Source organism: Carlito syrichta, unplaced genomic scaffold (assembly GCF_000164805.1).
Source record: "Carlito syrichta isolate Samal-C Ts95f unplaced genomic scaffold, Tarsius_syrichta-2.0.1 Scaffold305718, whole genome shotgun sequence".
Taxonomy (NCBI): Eukaryota; Metazoa; Chordata; class Mammalia; order Primates; family Tarsiidae; genus Carlito; species Carlito syrichta.
Window position 1 is genome coordinate 453,749 of NW_007249814.1, and position 6,307 is coordinate 460,055.

The 6,307-nt window shown below is 41.9% G+C and overlaps 1 pseudogene across 1 annotated transcript; it reads right to left on the bottom strand.

Annotated features, from left to right (window-relative positions):
• Positions 1 to 2,793: 2,793 nt before the first annotated feature.
• Positions 2,794 to 3,504, bottom strand: LOC103264767 (annotated as a pseudogene). The gene has a single exon (XR_002482206.1). The product of XR_002482206.1 is annotated as a translocon-associated protein subunit gamma pseudogene (transcript).
• Positions 3,505 to 6,307: the final 2,803 nt, after the last annotated feature.

Here is a 6,307-nt window from a genome sequence, read left to right on the forward strand (position 1 = left end):
AGTCAGAGTCTCACTCTGTCACCCAGGTTGGAGTGCAGTGGCACAATCATGGCCACTGCAGCCTCGACTTGCCGGACTCATGTGATCCTCCCGACCCAGTCTTCCAAGTAGCTGGAACTATAGACGCGTGCCACCATATCCAGCTAATTTTTTGATTTATTGTAGAGACAAGGTCTCGCCATGTTGTCCAGGTTGGTCTCGAGCCCCTGGACTCAGACAATCCTCTCGCCTCCGCCTCCCAAAGTGCTTGGACTACAGGCTGAGTCACCGCTCCCAGCTATTTCTATTATTTCATTTAATCTTTACAAAAACTTTATAAGGTAGGTTGCTATTATTATTCCAGTCTAGAGGAGATATCTAAAGCTTCAAAAGATTAAGTTCCCAGTTCCCAAGAAACTGTTCTGACACTAATATATTTGAAGTCAGAGTTTTAATTAGAATAATTTATGACTGATGCTATTTTTCCTCCTCTTATCTCACTTTTTAAGTTAGTTGTCTTTGGATGAAATAAATATATATATATATATTTTTTCCCCAGTCGTAATTAGTTTTAGTATTTGCTCACCTTGTTTTTTCCTTTTGACTCTAAAAGGTTAGAGCTCAGTATTTAACTTTTTTGTGTTTGATTCTTTCAGTCAGTTTTTATTTTGAGATGAAAGTTGCCTCTTGCAGCAAATTCTTATCCAACATGCTTAAAAATTTTGTTTTTGATAATTAGGATCCTGGGGAGGAATAGTGAGCCAGTTCTCGGTTTTGACTTCTCTAAAGCCCTCACCTACCTCTCTTGCTTTTTCTCTCTCTCTCTTTCTTTCATTTTCTTTCTTTCTTTCCCTTCCTTCCTTCCTTTCTTCCTTCCTTCCTTCCTTCCTCCCTCCCTCCCTTCCTTCCTTCCTCCCTCCCTCCCTCCCTTCTTCCCTCCCTCCCTCTCTCTCTCCCTCTCTCCCTTATCTTTCTCTCTTTCTTATCTTATCTGATTGCAGAAATTCTGGAGACTTACTACTAACTGGATGTAATTTTATTTATCCCATATATTGACATGAGTTTTACCAGTTTTGATGGGCAGCACGGTTGGTCCCATGTTTTTTCTATCGTGAATAGTGTGGCAATAAACATGTATGTGCAGGTATCTTTTTGTAGAACAATTTATATTCCTCCAGGTATATTTGCAAGAGAGGGATGGCTGGATCATATGAAAGATAAATTTTTGTTCTTTTTGGAATCACCACACTGTTTCCATGGAGGTTAAATTAGCTTGCACTCCCACCAGCAGTATAGAAGTGTTCCCTTTTCTCTGCACTTGCACCAAAATCTGTTGGTTTTTGACTTATTGATGATAGCCATCCTTATCAGAGTTAGATAATATCACAGTGTAGTTTTGATTTTCATTTCTCTGATGATTAGCAAGACAGAGCACTTTTTCATGTATCTGTTGGCTTCTTGTATGTCATCTTTTGAGAAGTGTCTGTTCATGCCCTTTGCCCACTCAAAAAAATTTTTTTTCCTTTCACTTCATTTGAGTTCTTTCAGATCCTGGAAGTTTGGTCTTTGCCAGATGCATAATTTACAAATATTTTATCCCATTATGTGAGTTGTCTCTGCTTTCTTGATGTTTTGATGCACAACAGATTTTTAGTTTGGTGAGGTCCCACTTGTCTATCTTAGCTTTTATGGCATTTGCTTTGGGGGACTTAGTCAATAATTTAATGCCTACTCCCATGTGCATAAGGATGTTTCCTACATTTTCTTCCAGGATTCTTATAGTGAGGTTTTGCGTTTAGATCTTTGATCCAATTTGAGTTGATTTTTGTATATAGTGATAGGTAGAGGTCCAGTTTCATTCTTCTGCATGTGGTCAGCCAATTTTCCCAGCACCATTTGCTAAATATGGTGTCCTTTCCCCAGTGGTTGTTATTAATGGCTTTGTTGAAGATGAGTTGGTTGAAAGACTGTGTTTTTTTCTTCCAGAATCTCTGTTCTGTTCCATTGGTCTATGTGGTCTATGTGCCTAGTCCTGTAAGCTCTCTTGGTTACTGTAGCCTTGTAATACCATTTAAAGGCTGAAAGTGTGATACTTTTCATTTTATTACTCTTCTGAGGATTGTTTTAGCTATTCATGCTCTTTTTTAATTTTCATATGAATTTCTGTATTGTTGTTTCCAGGTCTGTGAAAAATGATGTTGGTAATTTGATAGGTATTGCACTGAATCTGTAGGTTGCCTTTGATAGGATAGACATCTTGATAATATTGATTCCTCCAATCCATGAACATGGGATGTTTTTCCATTTTTTGTGTTGTCCTTGATTTCTTTGAGCAATGTTCTGTAGTGCTCATTGTAAAGGTCTTTCACTTCTCTTTTTTTTTGAGTTGGAGTCTCACTCTGTCACCCAGACTGGAGTGCAGTGGCTGCTCCCGGCCACCGCAGCCTTGACCTGCTGGGCTCCGGCGATCCTTCCACCTCAGCCTTCCAAATAGCTGGAATTGCAGGCACGCACTACCATGCACGGCTAATTTTTTGATTTATTGTAGAGATGAGGTCTTGCTGCTCAGGCAGGTCTTGAACCTGCAGGCTCAGGCAATTCACTCATCTCAGCCTCCCAAGGTGCGGGATTACAGGCTGAGCCACCAAGTCTGGCTCGCTTCTCTTTTTGGTGGGTGCCAAAGTATTCCTTTTTCTTTCTTTCTTTTTTGTGGCTATTGTGAATGGGATTGTACTTTTTCATTTGGTTCTCTGCCTGCTTGTTGGTGTCTAGGAATGCAACTGTCTTTTGCATGTTGATTTTGTAACCCAATTCTTTTTTCCTTTTCAATTCATTTAATTTCAACAATCTGTCAAAAAGAGCCAATAAACAAATGCTGAATTACATTCTGTTGATTTTTTAAACCCTCAAGCTCCAGACTATAAAAACATCTTGTATCTTCCACTCTGACCACCCTGCTGCCTGCCCATACACCACAGGCCACCCATCAATGTAAGCCAGGGGAAGCTGCCATGGTCTAATGGTCTATCTACTTGGAGCCAGTAGACAGGAGGGCGATGAGTCCTGATGAAGTACTTATGGACAAAATGTAGTTCACTGTAGGATTGAAGTTCTTCAATATAAAGAAGGAAGCCACAATGACCAAGACCAGGAACAGAGTGTTGTTATAGAAGATGGAAAATGTTGTCGCTTCATAGTCAGCAACTTCATTCTTCTTCCACAAGATTCTTTCATCTTTCTCCTTCCAAGACATCTATTATCAGCTTCAGAAAGTTTTCAAGTGACTTCTTTGGAAACAGCATCCTCCCTTTTCTGTGCCACTTTGAGCTTGAGAACAAATTTTACATTCTTGTACGCAAAGGCTACCAGATATGTGCTTACTAGGGTCATCACGCTATAAAGAACAGCAGACTGAATAAGATCCATATGCCATATTCGCCAATATAACCAGATGGGGATGGTGGACACGATGAACGCATTCCCGAAGAAGAGCGTGGATGACTTGGCCGAGAGGTTGTGGCTGAAATCCTGAGATGTGTTGTTGGATTCAATTTGCTAGAATGTTTTGAGAATTTTTGCATCTATTCATCAAGGAGATTGGCCTATACTTTTCTTTCCTTGTTGGGTCTTTACCAGGTTTGGGTATCAGTATGATGTTGGCTTCATAAAATGAGCAGGTCGGGTGTGGTAGCTCAAGCCTATAATCCCAACACTTTGGGAGGCCGAGGCGAGAGGATTGCCTCAACTTCATCTGGTTGAGACCAACCTGGGCAACTTGGTGAGACCTCGTCTCTACAATAAATAAAAAACATCAGCCAGGTGTAGTAGTGCATGCCTGTAGTTCCAGTTGCATGGAAGGTTGAGGTGGAGGATCGTCTAAGTCCAGCAGGTCAAAGGCTACAGTTGCTGAGAGCATGTGTGCCATGACACTCCAGCCTGGTCAAAAGAATGAGACTTCAACTCAAAAAATAAAAAATAATAAAATGAGATGGGAACAAGTTCATCATTCTTGATTGCCTGGAATACTTTCAATAAGATTGGTATCAGCTCCTCCTTGTATGTCTTGTAGAATTCAGCTGGGAAGCCATCTAGTTCAGGGATTTTTTTGGGGGGAGGTTTCTTATAAATGAGTTGATTTCCTGGATTGTTATTGGACTGTTTAGATTTTCAATTTCCTCTTGTTTCAACCTTGGGAGGTTGTGTGATGTTAGCAAGTCCTTTATTTCTTTAGATTTATTAGTTTATTTGTATGCAGGTGTTTGTTGTAATCAATCCATTCTTGGTTGTGGTGTTTTTGCAGATAAATCTAGAGTGATTCTGTTTGGTCTTTCCTGGTAGGTGGTCTGACTTTTCCTTCTTGTGGCTATTAGGAATTTTTCTTTCATGCTTACTTTGTGGAGGCAGATTACTCTGTTTTGGGGATGGTTTTCTCATGTGATACTTTGCAGGGATTCTCTGACTCTCTTGTGCTTGAATGGTCACCTCTCTAGCAAGGTGTGGGAAATTTCTTTGGATGACTTAATGGAGTACTTGTTTCATGGTGTTCTCAGTTTCCCTTTCTGCTTCAGGGATACAAATCAGGCTTAGATTTGGCTTCTTGACATTGTCCCACATCTCTTGGAGGCTTTACTTCTTTTTGAGCTTTTTAAAAAATGTTTTTGACAGACTGGGTTAGTTCCATATTTTGATCTTCGAGTACTGAGATTCTTACCTCTGCCTGATTTATCCTGCTCCCTATGCTTGTTACAGTGTCTTTAATTTCCGGATGAAGTTCTTCATTTCCATATATCAGAATGGGCCTTTCTGAAATTGGCCAACTCCACTTTTACTTCTTGTATGACTTTAGTGAGTTTTGCTTCTAGTACTCTTGGTTTTCTCTGTCCATTAGCTATTCAATCTCTGATTTTTGTGACTGCCATCTGGGGCAGGTCCTTCTGGGGGGGAGTTTCCATTTTTTGTACTCTATAGCTGCTTTTTCAGGCACTGTCTCTTTAGGACTTGAGGATTGCCTATTGTTGTTTATGTTGATTTTTCCTCATTTGTGACATATCTCTCTTCCTTCTCTGTAATTCCTCTTTTGTTTTGTTGCTCTGATGCTATCAATGACCCTCCATTCCAGGGCCTTTCCTGTCATTCAACATAGGTCACTCAGTAAGAGAGAGAGAGCAGGATTCACTTCTGCTCCCTGCTCCACACTGTGACAGGACACCCTGCTGAAAATTTTTATCTCCTGTTGTTAATCTGGTCAAGTTGTTTTTCAGTCCCTGTTGAAAGTATTCTGCAGAAAGTGGGTGGGGGATTGGTCCCCATTGTCTGTCTGCAGTTTGCTGCCCAGAAGCCTTTCCACCAGGAAGACTTCAGGTGACTTTTGTGTCACTCCCTCCCTGTTGAAGTCCACTATCAGCTCTTAAAAAAATGAGTTTTCTGCCATGGGACAGGGGATAGGGATCCACCCTGTGGGCATACGGGCCTTGGAGGTGATTCTCCCTAATCTTGTGGGCCAAGGGCACCAGGCTAGTGAAACTGCAGGCCAGCTTTCAAGCCTGAGAGTTGGCTTTTGGGCTTCAGTGGTGAAAAGCATGCTCTCAGCAGCTGTCCCAGCATGAGTTTTGTTCCCCATTCTACTTGGGATCTAGTCACTTGCTGCTGTGCCCTGACCAGGACTTCTCTCACATGGGACCAACAATTCACAGGGCTGGGAGGGTGGAAACCAACACAAAGCATCTTAGAATCATTCAACCCTTCTCGTTCACTGGACAAGGCTTCAGTTCTTGTGCAAGACTGGCACACAGCCGGGGATGAGGTGCCCAGGTTCCAGTGTTTGCCATTGCTTTCTGGTCTCTGTGTATTCAAAGAGAGCTTTGCTGGGTGTTTCACCCACCAAAAACTGTCTCAACAGCTGGGTTCCTACTTTCTGCCTTGCTCAGTGAGAGAGGCGATGGTCTGCTGCTCCATGAAGACCATCTTGGATCCTCTTCCTCCAATCTTTTAAATTTGCATTTCTCTAATAACTAATAATATTGAGCATCTTTTCATGTGCTTATTTGACATCTATACATTTTTTGTTGGTCTATTCAAACCTTTAGCCATTTAAAAAATTGATCAGGCCGGGCTCGGTGGCTCAGCCTGTAATCCCGCGCCTTTGGGAGGCTGAGGTGAGTGGATTGCCTGAGCCCGCGGGTTCAAGACCCGCCTGGGCAGCGAGACCTCATCTCTACAATAAATAAATAAATAAATAAATCAGCCGGGCATGGTAGCACATGCCTGTAATTCCCGGCTACTCGGAACGCTGAGGTGGAAGATCGCTGGAGCCCAGCAAGCGAGGCTG